The 21,614-nt window shown below is 42.0% G+C and overlaps 1 protein-coding gene across 3 annotated transcripts in view; it reads left to right on the forward strand.

Annotated features, from left to right (window-relative positions):
• KANK1 (KN motif and ankyrin repeat domains 1) overlaps positions 1 to 21,614 on the forward strand; it is a 124,555-nt gene that overhangs the window by 16,063 nt on the left and 86,878 nt on the right. For all 3 annotated transcript variants that reach the window (XM_064735454.1, XM_064735455.1, XM_064735456.1), the window contains one exon: positions 16,635 to 16,768. The gene's annotated coding sequence lies outside the window, so the exon portion shown is untranslated. The remainder of the gene's footprint in view (positions 1 to 16,634; positions 16,769 to 21,614) is intronic.

The raw sequence follows: 21,614 nt of genomic DNA on the forward strand, positions 1-21,614 counted from the left end.
CATCACTCTTCAGAAGCTTTTACAAGAAGGTTTCTTGAGGGTGAGGGGTGGTGATTCCTTTTGTCCATGAGAGCACACAGCTCTAGATGGCTATTCAACAAACAGTCCCAATATGAAGGATGGACACATTCTCCTAAATATTTGGGAACCAATTGGATTTTTTTCCTATAAAATTGTATTTGGGTGAAACATACCCAAAAAGCAAGCTACACATTCTTTTCCCGCTCTCTGATTTGAAGTACCACATTTCTCAGTCACCCCAAAGTAGTTCTCCACCCCAAATGTGGGGAACACATACCCTCTCTGGGCAGGAAGGCCAGGCCTTGCTCTCCAGAAACAAATGGATGATGCATTGCATGGTGGCTCAGCTGCCAGTATCTCTCAGGCACCTGACACCTCTTCTTGGTTCCATATGGAAGGAAAGGAAGGCACAGAAATCTGGTGTGGCAAACCTTGTTCTGCTGCCTGCAGTGCCTTTGGGAATGTGAATGGTTTGCGCTGCAGCACTGTGTAGCTTGAAGGAGGGGGGTTTGTGCTCTGGAGAAGGGAGAAGAAAATTGGTGGTACATGGTGAACTCTGGGCGATTGAGTGCGTGTCTGTCTGGTACACCTGAGGGCGAAATGGAAAGAAATGCGTGGTGTCAGGATGCCTGATGGATGTGAGAAGAGTTGGATCCAAGCACACAGAAAAGACATAAAGTGAGATGTTAATCAGTAACAAGCTGAGTCATCTTGCAACAGCTTGCAATGCCAAGAAGAGATGTATACATCATGAAAGGAAGGAATGTGCACAACTGTGTTTATTCCAAGTACAGAAGGACTCGCCCTCATTCTTACACTCAAAACCGGGGCATTTTATTGCTTTTGAGAAGAAGTAACAGGATGTAATAGTAAATGTGTCCCTATGCCTTTTGTTCTCTGTAATGTTCTTCAGATGGAATAGCCTTGGTGTGAAATTGCCTGGTTATCAGCCAGAGGGCAACTGCTCGCCCAGCCTATGTTCTGGACATCAGTGTTCTTGATCCAGCCTGCTGCATCTTCAGGGTCTTTTAAATGACCTCTTCCTGATTTCTTGTCCAAAGAAGGGCTTCAAACCAGCCAGTTTGTCAGAAAAGAGCTTGAAGAGAGGGACTCATTTGCCTAGAGTGATGTATCTTCTAAGGAAGGTCTCTCCCTTAAAAGAAAAGAAAGCAGAGCAAATAGTCTTCCTGTTGTTTGCCCAGAACAAAGTCTGTTTTGTTTCAAGGAAGTACCTGGTCATTGACATTTTCATTTTCTTATTGTTGGCTCTGAATTGCTCACCTGAGACTGAGCTGCAGGTGTCTTCAGGTTCAAACGAAGTAGAGCATTCTTGCTTCTCAAATTTCAATGAAATTTGTGTGCTGTAAGACCAGAAACTATAATCTTTTTTTTTTTTTTTTTCCCAGGGAAAAATAGGTGACTGAAATTGCTGTGTGGGTGGGTATAAAGCAAAGGGTGAGGACAAAGGGATAAAAAATTTGTGTGAGAAAGCACAGCTGGCTAGGCTGCACATCTCCAGTGCATTGAGCTCTGTGTATCTAGAGGGTGATAACACAAAATAAAAAGATTTGTTTCCAATGCCTGTGTGTGTCCAATTGGCGTGTTGCCCAGCTGTACTCAGGCAGTTGTGAAGATGTGGTCTGGGTACTCCTGCTTCGCTCTGGGTAAAGAAAAGATGAAGGGAAGTAGTGCTGGGAGCTATTGATGAAAAGGGCAATGAGATTAGAGGTGCTTTGGGTGTGGCACAAATTTATAGCTTGTCCTTTCTCATTAAAAAAATAAACCAAAAATAATAGCTTAGGAAACTCTATGATTTTTGTCCTGGCTAAAATCAGGGAAATCTCAGTCATAAACAGAATGAAAAGGAGAAACATATATTGGATGAATGAAACATATGTTCAGGCAGGTGTGTGTTTTACTTACATTTTTAATGGTTGTGGTGTCCCTTTGCTACTCTAAAATGCTGCAGCTGAGTGCAGATGTTTTGGAGAATACTTGACTTCTGGATGTATCTGCCTAATGACAGCCCAGAGTTTTGACTTTTGCTACTTTTACTTCTGTTATTTGTGTTGAGCTGGTGCTAACAGTCTTTGCAGAATGCTTGTGATCCATAGTGTGAAAAGTGTGCTTAACTCTTTTTGTGGAGTGTTTTCCCATTGTTTCTTCTGTGCGGCTCATGTCTTGTTTTAGTGCTATATCCAAGCAGCTTTTTTTAGCCTTTGATCCAAGATAACTGACACTTAAGAGTCTGGCTTCCTTGGTTTAAAAGTATGTTAGCTACCCATGTCTTAAACTGGCATGTCACTTGCAACTGCCCATTCTGGTCCTGCCCTTACAGCAAGGCATCTCTACCCTGTTACAACTTGTTCAGAAATAGTTTATTTCAGTGAAACTTGTTCAGCTAAGAGATATGAGATCTCCTCTCATTATACGTTTGAAAGCATTTATGCCTTTGGCATGCTGACCTCCCACCAAACTCGCTGTGCACGGTAAGTTAGTGCCCTGAAAATTAGTCAGGCAACAGCAATGGTGCTTTACTTTCACTCTTTCACACTGCCGATAGAGAAAATCTAGAGATGATTGTGTCTTTTTAATGTCATTTTTCAAAACAAGTGAAGCCAGTTCTTAAAATGCTGTCAAGTGTTCATTTGTAGACAAGCATGCACTCTGCAGCTAGAAGCTTTGCAATGCCTGAGTGAGGAGGAATTAATTAGCAGCCTTCTTGCTAGGTGGTGTCCTCTTTCACTGTTCTCAGATTGCAGAGGGTAAGAATGAGAAAAAAGCCTACCTGATTATCTCTTTTCTTGATTTCGTGTTGGCCCACCCCAGACAGTTTATGCCAAGCATTCTGGGTAGAGTTCAGTTAAAGTTTCCACCAGACAGGGCCTTTGCAGAGCTGAGCGTTGCCATTCCCACCTTACACACTCTGCCTGTCCGTGCTGTCCTTTGCCTGCTGCAGTCCTTGTCAGTCTCTGCTGGGAGGTGTTGGGGACAAAGGGCATGACTGCTGCAATATGAAGGGTGTGAATCAGCATTGTCACTGCAGGCTGCAGCTTTGCCTGTGCCCATGAGGTTTCACCAGGGCTAAAAACCCAACACTTTCTCCAAACCCTCGCTGTCTGTGTAGAACTTCACTGTTACAGCCAGAAGTCGCCTTTCCCTTGGCTTCGTTTTGTTCACTAAACATTGCTCTAGGAAAGCAAGTCTTTAATCACTGTTTTGATACGCATGGATATTTGTTGAGAATAAAACGTGAAAGTAAATATGTCAGCCTTTTCCCACTTACACAGTAAAAATGAAATTCCTGCAACTACCTTTAGAAAATCAACTTATCCCTTACACTTGTGGTAGAAGCTGTTTTGTGGCAGTGTGTCTTTGAGCGTATCTACATGTTCCCCCTTTACCTCCCTGAAACTTGTTGGCACTATTGTTGCAGGAGGTTTTTTGTTTATAGTATGGCTATGTTAGCACTGTAGCCGGGTACAGGCTGCTGCTCTTGACCCCTGGTGTTCCTGTGAAGGTCACAATGGAGGAGCTGGAATTCCTGCCTTAATTACGTTGCAGCAGAATATCCATGCTGGTTTTCCCAAAAGATTAACAGAATGATGCTGCACTGCTTTGAAATGTGATCTCAGAGCATCTAGCTCTCAGGACAGCTTCTTTCATGTTTAACACATGCATGGATTTTGTGTATTTTTAAGTGACTAATTACTACTCCTTGGAGTAAAATGTGAATGGTAGTTTATCACCCTGGTTGTTTGCTATTGCTTTTGTCTTTCTCACCAGAAGCCTTCAGTGCTCTCCTGTGAAGTAGCAGGGAAGAGTGAGACTTTTTTTCCCTGGTAGCTAAACTGCAGCTATTATGCAGATGCTGTAATGTACAGCAAGGTTCAGCTTTACAAGTTTTAAGAATAAATACACAAAAAATTGTCCAGTGGTTAGGCTTGATAGACTGCAGAGATGCCTGCAGAACTGCAGCAAAACTGAAGGCACAGATGTTGCTGTTCTAGGAAAGCTTGCTAGAGAGGATTCTGTGCCTTTTCCTCCTTATATATAGCTTGGCTTCCAGAGCAAGTAGATTCTTTGCTTCAATCCAGCTATGCTGTGAAATATGGTATCAAAGTATCTGCTCTATTGTGAGCAATTGGTTTATTGGTCATTGGCCCTGGCATGGTAAACAAAGCAGGGACATTTTGTAGGTGCCCCTGCTTCATGCAGTGTCTGTGGTTTTCTCTGTGTTTGTGGTCTGGGAGGTGCCAGAGTACCTCAGGATGATTTGTATTTATGATTTGTCTTAACTTCTGTATGCTGAGAGCACTTCCAAACTGGACTGCACCTCCAGGGAAAATATGAACATATCTGTTTTCACTGATGTTTCCCCTCAAAGCAGCTTAGTCTCCAATCATTCTGGAAATACTCTTTTAATAATGATAAAAGGCTCTTTCCCTCTTTCTCTCAGAACTTAGGTATTGAGAAGGAAGACTGGAACACTTGTGTATGCACCTGAATTACCCCTCCTTCCTTTTACTCCAAATCCTTATGTGCCTACAGACAGACTATACATGGCAACATTTTTTTGGATGGAAGCCCTCAATAATACTGGGGTTTTTTTCTGTCACTGCTGATGAAAGTGTCATGAAGGCACTTGCTGCAGGGCAGAGCAGGGAGATGTTAATGTTTCTAGTGTGTGCTCCAGATGTCTATGCAATGTGCCTAAGCTTGCTGTGGAATACAAAATATTTGTGAAAGGCCTCCAGGTCTATCCATGGATAAGCTATTGGTCCAGGTTTTCTAAACAAAGCAGGAGAGAGAACTTAACTGACAAGCTCTAATTAGCTCTGTTCTCTAGCAGCTCTTTCCCAGGAGAATAACTTGGGGATAGTTGTTATCAAATGACTTTGAAACTGAAAAACCGTAATGTTGACTTTTCCTTTATTTGTATTTACTGGAATAGCAAATACTGAAACAGACTGGAGAAATTCCTTCTCTTAAACAGTGGCAATTAAATGATTGCAACCAGCATTTGATGCAAACTCAGACCTTTGTTCTGTTTCCCCTCTTTACCATAATCCACTTTTGTTTGACTCAAAGCATTTTCATTGCATACCTCAGACCTTTTGAATAGATATTTTAGGTAATGCTTAAGATGGTCACTTAGTTATCTTTAATTATTTTGTAGTTTATGTGGAAGAGGGAGAGAATTTTCAAAATAAAGCTGTCCACATTTTTCATCGGTGTGTAAGAAAGTACATGGGTGTTACACTCTGTATAAACCATTGTTTGCAAAAGCATATTTAAAACTTACCAAAAAATCTCCAGCAAGTTCTGGTTATATGGTCAAAACAATCTAACACTGACCAGTTTTCATTAGCTTGAGATTTAAAATACATGTGGAAAATACTGTCCTGAAATTTTACTTTCTATGAGGTTGCTGTGGCAGCTTGTATTCCCTGATATACATGGTTATTCTGCATAAAGGGAAAACACATTGTTGGTACTACAAAATCTGACTTAAAATATCAAGAGGTGCTTCACTGTGTGCATTGCTAGGATTTCCAAAGTTTTGGAAGTATAAAATGATGAAGAAGAGCAGGGATGATGAACAAGATGCAGGGAGCTGGACTGCTTGAAAAACAAAACAGAAGAATGCTTCCAGAATTATTCATGTATAATTGCTGGAACGGTGTTCCAGATGCATGCATTGTCCGTAATGCCTGGGGAATTAGCTGAAATGAACACCTTGTATTCCACATGTATTTGTGCAAGCACCAGGAGTTAAATGGGCTGAATCAAGAACGCTGGAAGTTCCATAGTAGGCAAGGAGTTAGTCAGGTCAGTTGCCCAGAACAGCATCGTGTAGATGTTGGTTTCAAAATAAGTTCTGGGGCAGTTGGTTCAGAATAGTTATAGGTATTGCTGCATCTCACTTGGTCAGGAGTGCAGCTAGATCTTGACTTTGAGCAGTATGAGAACTTAGCTAGAGAAGACTGCTATTTGACATGTGTGTGCAGTTCTTCTGTCTTGTGAACATTGACTTTGAGCAGTATGAGAACTTAGCTAGAGAAGACTGCTATTTGACATGTGTGTGCAGTTCTTCTGTCTTGTGAACAGCATTTTCTCTCTCTTCAGAAAAATTGCATTTTGTGTTGCTAACCTTAAAAAGTACTGGAAACCCTTAAAGTACTGAAAATGTTGTACATTTCACAGCTCCAGCTGTGAATGTTAGTTTGTAGTATTTCATTTTTCTTGGTGATGGCTCCGCCACCCAGAACTTGAAAGGTGATTGCTGCTTTATCCTTGAAGGGAAGACAAGGCTATATAGAGGGGACACTCTGTGTGCTTGCTGTGAAGGGGGAGCTGCCATCAGCATAGGCAGCCATGATGCAAGAAGTGGATGCCTCTGGAGTCAGGAACAAGCATGGTCTCTTTTCTTCATGCTTCATCTGCCTCTTTACCTTCTAGTGGGTTTTTATCCCACCCAGCCCTGTGGATTGGTTCTGCCAAAGGTCCTTGGGTTTGCTGAGGAGCAGGCAGGCAATACACAGGTGTGTGAAGCATCACCCTGCAGGGACAGATGGATGGTGAATGATGGGATGTGGTTGGTGCTACAGCAGGCATCCTTAGAAGTGCCACATGAATGGATGCAATGGGTTTGTGGGGTTGAAGGAAAACAAAATTACAGTATTATCAGTGGTGGGGTAGAAAGCTCAAAATTCATGGTTTAGCCTGCTGAAGTCTTGGTTTGAATTTGGCAGCCCTGATGTTTTATCTAGGTAACATAAGCACAGTTAAGTTCAGAGAAAATTTCTCTGGCCCTAAGAAATTTTGTTCTCTGAGACCTCATGAAAAATTTTCATAATTGATGGTTGGGATATGATCTAAGCCCGGAGTGTCAGTGTGACTTTTCCATTCATATTGGTTTACGGATGAAAGAATGTGTGGCGAATACCCAGAGTAATTATGCATGTTTCTAATGTTTCAGCTTGAATAATACCGCCCACCTTCCCAGAGAGGTCAAGTTACTGTTTCAGGCATTGCAGTTAAGTAATGTACCGTGTGCCAGAGAGAAACGGTAGACCAACAGCCCTGTAAGTTTTTAATACAGTTTTTTTTTCTCTTTCAGGAAATAGTGAAATCAGATCAGGTTTGTGTCACTGGGTAGGTTTTGGATTTACAATCTAATGGACTATTTAAAATATATCTAAATGGGAGAGTACTTGTGGCTTGAAGTGGTGATTTGTTTTTGAACAGCAGTACTTAATGTCGAAGGAGTATTAAAGTGTGTGTGTGTGTGCCTGGTCGGTGTCTCTTTATGGTGCACTAATTGTTTGCAAACTGCTGCAGCAACGCAGACAGTCCCACACAAGTCAAATTCTGCCTGGCAGAAATGGTGGTGGGACGACAATTAAATTGCTGGTGATTTTTTTATCCATGGTGACCCACAATACCTGCAAGTATGCTGAGATATTAAAACAGCATTGCAAAGCTTGTTTCATCTGCATTTCCATTCTGTGCTCTGCCTTCCCTGCCTTTTGCTGGCTGCCCTCGCAAATGGGAGCATACAGCTTTTCAGACAGAATTGGTTGAGGTTCACATTGCTTAGTGGCCTTCATGTTTCATGCACTGTGTGGGTAGATGGAATTTTTGCATGTAGGTGACATTTTTAGCAGTTTGAGAAACATACAGTGACCATCACGCTGTGCATACACATTTTCCACAATCTACTTTGAAAGATTGTTGTTAGACTACAACCTTAACGTCTGTGAGCTGGAGAATGAAAATCTAGCATTTAAGGTTTTGGAGAGGGGCAGTGGTGTTCTGTATGTGGAGAGAGTGTGTATTTAATATTATAAGGAGAGACTCACTACTTATTTTTTGGAGGAGAGGACAGGAATATTAGTGGATAAGAGGCTGGACCTGCCTCAGCTATGGGCACTGCCAGCCCAGAGAGCCACACGTGTCCTGGGCTGCATCCATAGCAGGGTGGGCAGCAGGGCAGGGAGGGGATTCTGCCCCTCTGCTCTGCTGAGACCCCACCTGCAGGGCTGCATCAGCTCCGGGGGCACAGCACAGGAGGGACAGGGAGATGTTGGAGTGAGTCCAGAGGAGGGACACTAAGATGCTTAGAGGGATGGAGCACCTGTCCTATGATGAAAAGCTGAAAGAATTGGGGTTGTTCAGCCTGGAAAAGAGAAGGCTTTGGGGTGATGTAATTGCTGCCTTTCAGTATCTGAAGGGAGCCTGCAAGAAAGATGGAAGGGGATTTTTTTACAAGAGCATGTAGCAACAGGATGGGGGTAATGGATTAAAACTGAAAGAAGGTAGGTTTGCATTAGATATTAGGAAAAAATTCTTTACTGTCAGGGGTGGGGGTAAGACACTGGAACAGATTGCCCAGAAAAGTTGTGGATGTCCCATCCCTGGAAATGTTCAGGGCCAAGCTGATTAGAGCTTGGAGCAAGCTGGTCTAGTGAAAGGTGTCCCTGTCCATAGCAGGGGGATTGGAACTAGATATCTTTAAAGTCCCTTCCAAGCCAAACCATTTTATGACTCCAAAAATATTGCTGTTTGTGTATGCTGCCTTTAGTAGAGTTCCTAATCAATGCCATTGCTGAATATGCAAGCCATGGTAAGTTTCAGAAGAGAAGAACTTCCTGACTACTGCTACCTGTGTCCTGCTTCTCCTCCCCTTGTCTTCCTTATGTTAGGACAAGCTGCTTTGTTTCCTAGGGACACTGACAAATGTCTTACCTTGACTGGGGTTGAAGTGTAATTGGGGAAAGCTGTTCTGTGGAGAGCTGGTGGTAGAACTCTGGGGAATAATCTGTCCTTTTCCTTGGAGGCCTTTTGCTGGCTGCATATACTTGGTTATTTAATTTTCCTGGTTATTGAATAGTTGGAAGTGCTTTTTTTGTCTACTATCTCTCATGTAAAATTTCTGGTTTACTCTTTTGTCTGGAACACAGTGCTCTTGAAGGCATAGGAACATACAGTAGTTATTCTGGATTAGTTTGCTTCACAGGAGGTAAATTCAGAATGATCTTATTTTTAGCTGTTTTTCAAGGAATTGATTCAGAACATCTGATGAAAGAGCTGTCATATCTGCTTTTTTTTCTTTTCTGTACAAGCGAAACAGTATTGCCATGACAATGGCCCTGAGTGATTCAGAACTTTTGAGGACCCTTTTCATTGAAGTGTGCTGCAGTGAGGAGTGTGTCACCCAATAGCCCTGTGCAGCCTGGGATTCATAAATTCATCGTGTTTTCAGAGCTTTAGGCTGAAAATATGATGGAGCCTTTTTTTCTCATCTTGGTTCAGTGTCATAACTTCCACAGAGCTATTACCAGGAGTGGAGAGTGTTGAGGATTATTACCAAACAGTGCTGGATTTTGAACAGTAGTCCACCACAGCCCTTCCAAAATTCCCATCCTTTGGTAATATAAACTTTAGAATATCACTGGGAAGATGGTAATAAGATCCGCTTAAAAATCCTGAAATGCAACTACGTAACCTGCATATGGAAAGCCCAAGCTGCAAAGAAGTGACCTGGTCCAGGGTTTGACTTGGTGCCAGAGGAAGATGTGAGCTCTGTTGTTGATTTTCATTCTGACTCAAAGTCTCAGGATGTTGCCTGTCCCTAATTAAGGGGAGCCTTTAGGCCTAGATATGGAGATGGATACATGAGGGACAGGAATTCCCTAAGATGCAGGTTCTTGGCATGCTTCTAGCTAGCATGACCAATAGGCTAGCTGCCTATTGTTAGCTATAGCTGTGTTGCACCTAGGAAAATGTGTAGTGATGACTGACATTTGGGGAATGTTTTCATATTCTGTGAGGATGGGGAAACAGTACAAACAGGAGTTTTTACAGATATTTGCTTTTCTCACTTGAAATCTAGGAACTAAACATTTTTGGGAGTCATAAAGGTTAATGTTTCAGATCTGCTGCTCCTGGAGATATCTATCAATTCTATATCTTTACCTGAATTTTAAAGGGTAAAATATCTAGTGAAATATCTTATGCCTTTTAAAAGTTTCCAGGCTTTTTTCCCTCCCTTCTTCTCCTTGTCCAGCTGAGATGGGACCAGACGAGTAAGCAAGTGACTCTCCTCAGGAGCATCATGTGTCTCACCTGGAACAAGGCAAGCAAGATAGTGTTTTATGATCCCTTTCAGTTTCATTCCCCACCTTTGCAGTTCCTTTTCATTGCAAGACAAAAGAAATACCTTCATGCCCTTTCCTAATCTCTGCTCGCCTTCAGGAAGCAAGCACAGATTCATCATGTCTGTTGTTGCTTATCAGCATAATTTATGATATGGTGATGTAAACAAGAAAAGGATACAACTGCATAAGGAATGCAGTACAAGATATAATTGGTGTGTGAAGGAAAGTTAAAAAGAGAAGATAGGTAGCTGAGGGTCCTTCCAGTTTTCCTTCTTTCTTGAACCACTTTTTTTAGGTAATTTCACATCAGTGCTTCTGTTGTGACACCCTCTTCTCCCTCCACTCCTTGCCTAATGTCAAGTATCCCATCTGAACTAGCCTTGTTAAACACATCCTGCTTTGGGGCCATAGAAAATTCACTATGTTTTTAATCTGGACTAATTTGGTAGCTTAGTTTTGCAGTCAGAGAACAAAGAATTATGTCTGCAGGCCCATTGGCATGTGTGGGAAAAAAAATCCTCACAAACAAAACTTGGGTGTGAATCCCTGTATAAGTGAAGTCCAAGAGTAGCAGTCTCCCTGCAGATGGGAGAAAGGAAAATCCTGGGTGAATTCTAGCACAGTCAGTGAGGCTACATCTATGGCAGCAGCCTTGGCTGCTGTATGTTTTGCTTCTCTCCCCATTTCTGGTTAAGACTCAGATCTCTGTCTGCCATTTGAAGCTCTCCATTGCAGTGGTTGTTGCATCATGGTATTGTTTTTCCTGCCACGCAAAGGGCTCCTCTCAGAAAGCCCAGTGTGAACTCAACAGTTTCTGTAGGGAAGGTTCTGGAGGAGGGAGTGGGACATGTATCCGACCTCTGATTGTCCACGGAACGCTGAGTTAACTTCACCTGACGTGGCAGCTAAAGCTATTAAGATTCAGCACACGTTTGTATGGCTTGCTGGGTTTTGTCACCACCTTGACTAGCTGTTGTTGTTTGGAGACTGAGGTGTTCACCCAAATTGCCACTTTTACTGTGTACCATTCACAATCAGCCTGTGGGTAAAAAAAATATTTTGAAGGGGAGAGCCTTTTATTAGGCAGTGTTAAACTCAGATGTACACCGTATGTTTTGACTACATTTGTGGGTATTTTTAAATGGTTTGAGTAGCACATACGTCTTTTATGTCACCTTTCTATTTTCTCATGAACTGAAGTATTTGTAAGTGTTAAAACTGCTACTTTAACACCTATTTATCAAATGCAATTTAATTACTCATAAGTGAGTTGTTATGCTTTTTGTAGTGTTTTATTCACCGGTGCTGTATTGGGCAGAATTATTTGAGTATTTGTCCTCTCTGCTGAGAGCATGAAAAGCTCAAGGACTCTTGATACTGTTTAATCAATGTGATTTCTCCCTGTCTCAAGGCAATGAACTCTGTTAGACAGTTGTCCCTGTGCTTTTGCTACAAGAAACAGCTTATGTGCTGAAGCCAGTCACCAACTTCTGAACACTATGGTACAAACCCAAGGTGAAGCTGTCTCCTTGTGCTGTGACCTCTGTGCAGAGCTGACAGACATGTGAGAAGCCAGCCTTGCCTGCCAGCTTCTAGATGAGCTGGTGTATACCATTTACCTGCAACATGAGCATCTCACTTAAGTAAATCCTAAATTCATGGGACTGTGTTCTGCAGAAGGTCCACGTCTGTTGAGAGAGGCCATTAGAACAGGATTGTCTCAAAAATTACTCATTTTAAAATAAATGTTTGTGGGGAGAAGAAAGAGGGGACAGGACTGGATAGGGGCTCTTCAGTATCTGAAATTATCTGTTCTGCATGGCAGTACTTCTGACTATGGTTTGTTTGTGCCACATGGAATGACCCTTCTGTGTCTTTCCTTTATTGTGGACAGGTAGGGGGCTGTGTTCTGCTGCAGGTTGTATTGTGTATCAGGTGTTCCCCTTCCCTGTTGCTCTTTGCTTGTTCAAAAACCAGTTCCTATTGGGACAGGTGCTTTAAGGTACTGCTGGGTACATTATTTGTTATTGAATGTGTTTTAACAATTCAAAAGAGGATCAAAGTCCATTTGAAGTATGTGAAGAGCATGTCTCGGTACCAAGAGGTGGCATCGGGTACAGTAGATAAAGTATTCTGGCTTTAGCCCAGGACTTGTTTTATCTCCAGAAAGTTGAAAACAAAGTCACTTTGGCAACAATTTAACTTCTACCCTGCTAACAGGCACACTATTACCTGCTGCTTGGTGCTTATGAAATGGAGAACATTTACACTAGTGCTAGAGGGTTTCTCCTTGGTCTGTTTTAAATATGTCTGTTAAAATGTAGCATGAATGCCGCAGCTGTTTGATTGTTGGACAATCACCATTATCATTACACATAGCTACTCTGAGATGCTAACCTGGTCCTTTTCTTCTGGAGCCCAGGATAGTCTCTGTAGGTATACCCTCTCACATTCCTCCTCCTAGCAGCCAAGGATGCTCAGTAATTGCTTGTTGATTATTTTACTGTTTTTCAAGAATTGGTGCAGTGTGCAGCTCAGTATTGTGTGCTGAAGGTGGTAGATCTCAATGAAACACACAGCTTCTGAGAGGAAACACCCCTCCATGGAGGGCTCATCTTTGGCGTAAGACTCTTTTATGTGAAAGAGACTGCTTGGGGTGGGAGGCGGGTGTCCAAATGGCAATACATCAACATTGTGAGATTCCCAAGGCAGAGCAGTCATGTTACTGTGGTGCCCTGCCCAGATTAATTAGTGTCTCTGAAGCAGTAATTAGCATGGTGCTTTGTGCCACCCAGACACAGCCTTAGTTATTTCCTTTAGTAATTATGAGAACTTATGTCAGTGAAATGTACCAAGGCTGAATAGTGCTTTTGACTACTTAAAGGCCTTCCTGTCCCAAAGCGTAGAACATGTTCGCCAGGAAATAGTGTCTTCACCACTGAAAATGTTGCATTCAAATTTATTTTTAAAAAATGTCTCCTTCACATGAAGAATGTAACTGCCCCTCTCGTGCTACACAGAACATCTCTAGCTGATTTGGCAGTGCTTGTTGGACACAACGTCTGAGGCATATCTCAGTAAGCAATCTAGGCATGTCCTTGCAGTTGAGGGGGCTGGTGTTTTCTCAGGCCAGCATAAATTCCTCTTTAGATAAGTGAATCAGGCTGCTGTCTGCTGGAGGGAAGTGTGTGCGTTGGAGGAGCATGTGGGTGGAGGTGTTCAACAGTGCTAGGGTGGAAAAGGAGAGAAGATGGAATACATGTGTTACCCATCTGGTGACTTGTCAGGCTAGTGAACTACACTGTGAGACGTGGAGCTTTTGTAAAAATTTACCCCATGTCTTAGGGACCTTAAGGAATATCTGTTGCATAGCAAGTTTAACTTAAATCTAAAATGTTATGAAGGTTGAAACTTTATGTAAAAATTACAACTTTATCAGCAAATGGACTTCTGTTGTATATTCAATATGTCTGCTTAACTGTTTGACCATGTCTGTTTTCATTTCTGCTTTTCTTTCCTTGTGCTTAATACTCGGTTATGCTAATCACTGAGTAAATTTTATGGCTGGAAATAAAATGAGATTGCCATTTGTGAGGCAGTTTAGAAGAACAATTACTTTTTTATGTGAGATACATACATCTATTTTGTACAGATTAAAATTTTGCTTAGTGTTGCATATATTATTTTAAATACCCATTGTAACAGAATGTTTTCTGATGTTTGGTGTTTTTATTAATACCTGTTAGGTGTGGTTTGTTCTTCCCTTAAGGGAAAAAATGTACCCATTTTTTCAGTGTACTGTTTTTCATTTTGGTCATGCTTGGATGTGTAGGAGTCAGATGATTGTGTACACATGCATGCTGTGATTTGTTTGGGGTAAAAAGTGAAACAGAAGCATTCTTTCCATCTGGTGTGGAAAACAGTCAGGTACATAAGTCTTAGCTCCCAAAGGATTTCTAACTTTCAATCAGACCTCTTTGACAAAAAGGAAAAATTCCCCAACATTGTTACTAGTTCATCTTGGGGCTCAAGCCCTGTCCTGGTTCTAGCCTTTGGAGTTGAACAGTTACTGTGTTTTTAGGCTGATTTGGAACAGGTGTGGGCATAAACTCTCTTCAGCTAAATTACACAGAGTGTCTGGTAAGGAGTTTATGCTAGCTGTGGGACAATGTGCAGAATGTGACATCTGTTGGAAAAAATAACTCATGAGAAACACCTGAAGGATCTTGACTCCATGGTATAGGGACACACGGCAGCAGGGGTTTGAAAGACAGGCTTTTGTGTCCTTGAGCAGTGGCCCAGGGTGTATGACTGTGTATAACTATAACTTTGCAGACTGAACATCTGGGAAGGGCTGTACTGCTTTATAGAGAAGTGTAGTGGAGGAGGTAATAGAGAAGAGCAGTGATTGTGGTACTTCCTATAATCTGTGAATATAGAGCTCCAAGGATGTGATTTGTTTCCTATAATATCAAGTTTCTGTATGCAATTGAAGTCTTTATTATTATGTAAACGGAGATGTTTGTAATTAGCTTAGAATATACCCCCATGGTAAGAAAGGCATTTTTAAGATATCATGAATAGGTAACTTGCTGTATAGAACATTCATGTGTGGTATTCACTTTTAGAGAGGGAGACAAAATTCTTTCTCTCAGGATTTTTCCTGGGAAGGCAGTGAGAAGCTCAGAGAAGAAGAGAAAACAATTTTTATCTCTATTCACTGTTCCAGTTGTTTGGCACATGTGGAATGTGTTATGGAGATTGTTTACCAAAAGTGATTTGGTTATTGGACACTGGTGAAGGTTTTGTTTCCTTGGCCAGTTGGGTCAAAGCTGTGTCCTGATTTTTCTTTAGTAATAGTATTCTTTAGCATAGTATCTTTTTAGTCTGTAGTTTAGTATAGTATTAGCGTAATGTAGTATAGCTTAATAAAGCATTTGCTCAGTCTTCTGAAGTCATTGGAGTCAATGCACATTATTCCCTGGCTGGGGGTTCATCTGTTTCTACTATACTCATATTTTACACAAATAGCTAAAATTAAAAGTCAATATATTGAGAAAGTGCCAGAAACAGGAGGGGGGAAAGAAATTGCTTGGGACTTTTGGATTTCTGTGTTTTTAACAAATGTAGGTGTCCAACCTATTTTCCCCCTCCACTCCTCTGAAAGACATGGACCCTTGTAGTTTCCCTTCAGATGCTACTTTTTATTGAAGTTTGTGAGGATAATTAACCCTTACAAGGCTTTTTAAAGGATTTGTAAACAGTGTAGGATTAGAACAATATATTTGTCTGTATAGGCACATTGGCCTATGACGTGCTTTCAAGGCTAGATTTTTTTATTAATTTATAATAAAAACTCTGTAATTTTTACCTGATACGATTTTCGTGCAGTCCATTAAGCCCCCATCTCTATATCTTTACAAACTGGGACAATGGTCACTTATGTTCATACCAGTGCTTTAGGGAAGTACTTAACAACTTGGATGATAAGTGTCTTTTACCTGAAAATAATCTTTAAAGCTCTCTAGAGTAACCATGCTCTAGATAAGTTTTTCTGCTGGCCTGTCACTCTGTAGCTGTCGGATGTCAAAGTGGCATCCTTGTGCAACTGTTACACATCAGCACCACCTCAGGGTGCAGCTGTTGGACCGTACTCGTGAGTGGCCCTGGGGCAGGATATCTCAGTGCAAGGAGCCCTGTCTGTGTGTGTGTGCCTCTAGTTTTGGGAAGTTTGCTCTTTTGGAGGATTAAACACACCAAATGGGTTGGAGCTGAAAAACAAGTATCTGAACCTTAGTGGTGGAATATCTCTGCTGAATTGTGGAGGAAGAGAACTGCCTTATGTGCTGTAGTGGTGCAGGCATTAACTCTGCTGCAGCTTCACTCAGTATGGCTTGAGTGCTTGCAAGGTGAGAATTCTGCGAAAAGCCTATCCAGGGGAATGAACCAAGTCCATCTGTAAAATGTTTCTCCTATTTCTGTAGTTTATATAGTACTCCATGTGTCTTCCACATACATCAAGATCCTTGCTTATAATGTGCTAGTACTTAGCTCACATGGGCTCCTGATGCATTTCCCCATTCAAACAAATCTGGGTTATAAACGTTTACTGCTGTGTTTCTGTAACTGGTGTGGCTGGTGTATCCTGACATGCCTGGAGCTTTGTTTCTGTGCATTCACATGGACTGTTGTTTGAACAAAGATTTAAATTGGGAAGGCAGGGCAGGGTGACACAGCTATTGCAAGATGCATGCTTTCTCACCATGCTGCTGTAGCCAAAATGTGCTTGAGCATTTTATCTTGGAAACAAAAAATAACTTAGCCTTTCATTTTTGTGGTAATTTCTTCATTCTTCAGACGCATGGCTCTACCAGGCATCAGCAGCTTGAAGCACAAGATATATTGCACAACATATGGACTAACTGGTGCTTTTAATTTCTCTTCTTGTAGGATAACTCTCAGGTTTCCTGAATGTGCTGTCAAATGCTGACACATTGAATTAGCTGAATCTGCTGCATTATTTCTGATGTTTAAAAAGACCTAAAGGAAAGTAGAGACTGGCACTTCTGTTACAGTCTTTTAAGGTAAGATGTTATTTCTTTTGCCAGGGCAGAGGGAAGAAGAGAGATTCCACAGGCTGTCCTGGTCCCACCTCTTGGTCTCTAATCAACCTGTTGTGGTTTAGTCCAATACAGCCATTTGCTCACTCACTTGCTTACTCTGAAGGGGGAGAGAAACAGAAGAGTAAAAGTAAAAATCTTGTGCATTGAGACATAGACAGTTTAATATGGAAAGCAAAATCCATGCACAGAAGCAAAGCAAAACAAGGAATTAATTCACCACTTCCTATGAGCAGGCAGGTGTTCAGACATCCCAGGAATGCCAGGCCCCTTCACGCATAAAGATGATTTGGGAAGACAAACGTGATCACTGCAAATGTTCCCTCTTTCTTCTTCATATGCTGAGTGCGATGCCATGTGGTCTGGAATATTGCTTTGGTCAGCTGGGGTCATCTGTCCTGGCTGTGTTCCCTCGCGGTTCCTTGTGCACCCCCAGCCTCTTGCTGGTGATGTGGTATGAGGACCAAAAAAGGCCTTGTCCCTATGCATGAACTCAGCAATAACTAAAATGTCCATGTGTTATCAGTCCTGTTACCAGCACAAATCTAAAGCATAGCTTTTTATCAGCTATTGAGAGGAAAATGAACTCCACCTTAGTCGAAGTCAGCACAAAACGACATGAATCTGAGGTCTTGTATTTGACCCAGCTAAGTTATCATTATTTGTTGATTATAAGCCAATTCACTGGCTTCAGTAAGACAAAATCCATGCAATTTCAAGAAACATCCATGAAGAAACAATTTATTTTCTTTTCCTATGTCACTAATTCTATGCAAGTGCTATGCAAGCACTCTTAAGTGCTTGTGTATCTTTCCATTCACGTGCCTTAGTTCTTCTATCTATGTATTAGAATTATTTAGTAGTAGTGGTCTTCAGTCCCTATAGAATGCCATATGCTGAGATCAATTCATCACCAGGAAAAACAAGGCTATGAAGCTAAACATGACTGTAGCTAGAAAAGTGACCATTCTGCTTTGACTAGGGCTGCTGCTGTGATCTGTCACTAATTACCCATGTTTCCTCTGCATCTTTGGGCTTCGTGGTTGCATTATCAGCTGCACTGTAGGGCTGCTGCATTTTCTCAGCAGCACAGCAGAGCAGTCACAGAGCAGACTGACAGTCAGTCAGTGCCAGGGTTATGCTGTGCCCAGTGAGCAGTGTGGCCTCCTACCACTGCAGAGTTGTTATGGTGACCAGCAGGACAGGGCTATATAGATTTTTTTTTTTTTTTCTCTTTTCTGTGCAAAGATCATGTCAATAGCAACACTAAAGGGGTGGCCTGAATGAAATCTCTAAGAAAGGAAACCCAGATAAGTAAGGGCTGTGTAAAGGCTTTTTGCTACTGACTGCTGCATTGCCTCAGGTTTGACAGCTGCTGTTTGAAGCGGCAGTTGAATTCTATTTTTATTTACATTTAAGAGTGTCACTGCCTGCCCAACTTATTGCATGTACTGTAATATGCTGCAGAGTTGGATGAGAGGTAAGACACACCTAAAACTGAACTTCTCTTTTGAAGAGGAAGGATTTAGTTTCTTGACAATTGTGATTACCTGGGATGCCTAATTGCTTTTCTTCTGCTGCTTTTGCAGCTTTAATCAGAGTGTAAACAAACAGTGGAGACAGCTTGTTTGGCTTTTGAGTGTGGAGAGCTTGTTTCACTTTTGACTGTGGAGTAAATGTGGTGCTTACAGGTGTGGACTTGAATTGTTGCCAGCTTATGGGGCAGGTAAAGGCCTCCTGAATCTAGTGATTCCAAAGACATGAGGACACCAGCTGATTTTCCTCAAATTTTGAAGCTGAGTAAGTGTGGAAAAGCAGATCTCCTGCCATTTTTCATTACTCCATGAACTTCCCATTTAGATGTGGAGGTGTGTGTGTAGCTGGAAACACCCGGACTCCACTGACTCTCTGGCTCTGCTATGTAAAAGCACTTCAGAAAGGGGGCAGAGGGTTCTGCAGTAGACAAGCTGCCATGATTGGGAAGCCTGTGTACACTTCCTCTGCAGGTCTCACACCAGGACATATTGGATTGGCCCTGGGCTCTTGCTCATGAGGCTGTGTCTGTTCCTCCTTGGAGGATGCTGTTCTTCACTTGGGTGTACCTGGGCTCTTGCTCTTCTGGAGAGTATTCTTTTACCAGGAAAAGATTAGTGGATTTTATCTCTGCTGGTGGCAAAAAAGTGTTTTGATACAGCAGGAGAAATGCTTAGAACGGGCAAAATAAAAGAACTTTACTGTTGCTGTGACTAGACTGGTTGCAGTTCCTGTGTGGCTGTGTGCTGCAGCCGTGTCCTCGCTGTATAAGTGGACACCCTCAACCAAGTATGGGCTTCTAAATGAAGGAAATGTGTATGTATATGCCCAGAGGGGCTCTCAGGTTGCCTTTTCAGACCCCCAGCCCTGCCAGTGCACTGCAGCAGATGCCAGTAACATAGTGCATAGTGAGTGGCCCTGCAAGGTACAGGGTGGGAATTCATAGGAGGGTGCTGTAGGGAAACACATGCAGAGAAAGAGGAAGAGAGTGCAGAAAGGCTGGAAAATCCAGAGCAGACTTGTAGGGGCTCTCGGGGAGCTCACAATAGGGATGATTGCTCACGGCCTCCCAAAGCACAGGAGCACTGAGAAGACTCCACTTCTCAGTGACTTGTCACAAAGCTGGGTATGGAGAGGAGGATGATGAAGATACTCCTTTTCAGGCACTCTGAGTTTAGGTACCCCCCAAGTTACATACATCCACACATTTATATGTGTCTTTGCTTGTCAGTAGCTCTGGACATGTACAGAGGGCAGGGGAGCACAGGCATTACTGGCAGTAGCCATCTGCACAGAGATGTGCTACCAATTAAATGTTAGTACACCAGGTAGGGTTAGTAATTTAGCGAGTCTTGGGAAAAGTGAGTTTAATTTATTTCCTCAAAGCAGAGTATTAGAAAACTGGGTGTGGTATGATGGCATGTAACACATTTCACTGTGCTCAAGGCATTTTGCTTTTGTACAGATACTGATACCTTGAAATACTAATGTGAACACCTCAGTGATTTTTGCCTGTGTGTTACAAAGCCAGCATCTCACTGGTGTGATGCAGTCCATGGAGAGGGCCCAAAAGCATTTTGTCTGTTTCTGAATTTCAGTGAATGTGGAGATGATTAAAGCGCTGCACTTCTAATTGGATCACAGACTTTGGCAATGTGAGATGAGCAACAGACTTATTAAAATTAATTTCCATTTATAAAATCATGGTTGCTTCATTGGGATTGCCTTGGGTTTCTCAAAGCTGTGTCCTGTAGCCTTAATTTAGCTTTGATTTTAGTAAATAGAAAGGATTTACTGCATTATCATCAGACTTAAAGCATTTTCACTTTTCACAGAAGAAACTCAGCCTATTTAAGAGGGAAAAAATTTGAAACAGCAACCAACCTTATGAACAAAGTCTTGCACTTCTGACAGATGAAAATACAGACTGGTTGAAATACAAATGCTCAACAATCACCTTGCTTAGCTGATCCTTAAACTGTAGCTTTTTTACACTTCTATTTATCTTCTGCTTATGTTATCTAATTCTTTTTATCTGGCCTTTCTGAGTTTTCTGTGCTTGTTGCACCAGTTAAATTGGAGTTTTGCACACTGATTAGTTGGCTTCAGAGGTCCCTGATATACTTTCATGTACAAGGAGGATCTGATTTTTGAGAAAATGTTTTGTGAATGCACTTAAGCTTTGCTCAAATCCAAATACCACTGAAAAGAGTTGATATTCTTCTCTCAACAACTGCACAATTAAATGCAGTCACTTTTTTTATTTGACCAGGTATTTCTGCTTGACTGATGTAAAACAGTTGTAACTTAAGCTCTGGCTGTTTCATCCTTCCTCACCTTATTTGTGGTTGCGCTTAAATATGCCACAAGGCCATCAAGCTGCCCAGCCGTGCTGTGTTACAGCTTCCACATTTCCACATTGTACAGAAGGATTTTTCTAAGTCATCTTGTCATGCCACTTGCTAGAGAGACCTGGAGGGTCCCACCTAGAGTGGTGCTCTGGGTATGAAAAGGTTGTCACAGTGTCAACCATGACAACCTTTGCCGGTTTCTAGAGGGAAGCCAGCTGTGCAGCCTGACTGTAAAGAAAACAGCAGTAGAAGTCTACGGTGTGACCCAAGCCCACCTCCTGTTGGTGCTGCCATCCATCTGGTGGCAGGTTGCACCTGACTCCATGTCTGCAGCCAAGCTGAGGAGGCTCAGGTGGAGGCCCCCTGCACACTGGTCACTGCCAGAGCAGAGTCCAGGTGAAACTGGGATGTGCAGGTCGTGTGTCTGCATCCTGCACTGCTGGTGGCCAGAACATGTGCTCCACGTTCCTTGATGCTTTCTTGCTTTTCAGGCATTCAGGTGCTGCGACCACTGGTTGGAAGTGATGCTACTGACCAAGAGCAGCCAACTTGTGCCATGCTATATTTTTGTGAATTTGGTCTGTGGAAGGGACCCCACTCCTCAATTTTATGGGCACAATAAATGCTGAGCTATTTAAGTACAGCAACTAGTTCTTTATATTGATGAAAGGTTTGTGTTCTTTTTTGATATTTGAGACTTGTGAAAGATTAAAAAAATAAGTCTGTTAATCTTTGAAACATTAAAAAGTTAAACATTAAAAAAAATCCCACCAAAACATCTTTGGGTTTTAGTTCTTTTTTCATCAGAACCTGACACAGTTCAGCAACTCTCAGGATTTTCTGAGAATGACAAGTCAGTTACTACTATAGAAAGTAAATTCTCTTGTTTCATGTTTTAATCTTAATAAGTTTTGAGCTGTTACCTG

The sequence above is a fragment of the Zonotrichia leucophrys genome, chromosome Z (genome assembly GCF_028769735.1).
Source record: "Zonotrichia leucophrys gambelii isolate GWCS_2022_RI chromosome Z, RI_Zleu_2.0, whole genome shotgun sequence".
In the NCBI taxonomy this organism is placed as follows: Eukaryota; Metazoa; Chordata; class Aves; order Passeriformes; family Passerellidae; genus Zonotrichia; species Zonotrichia leucophrys.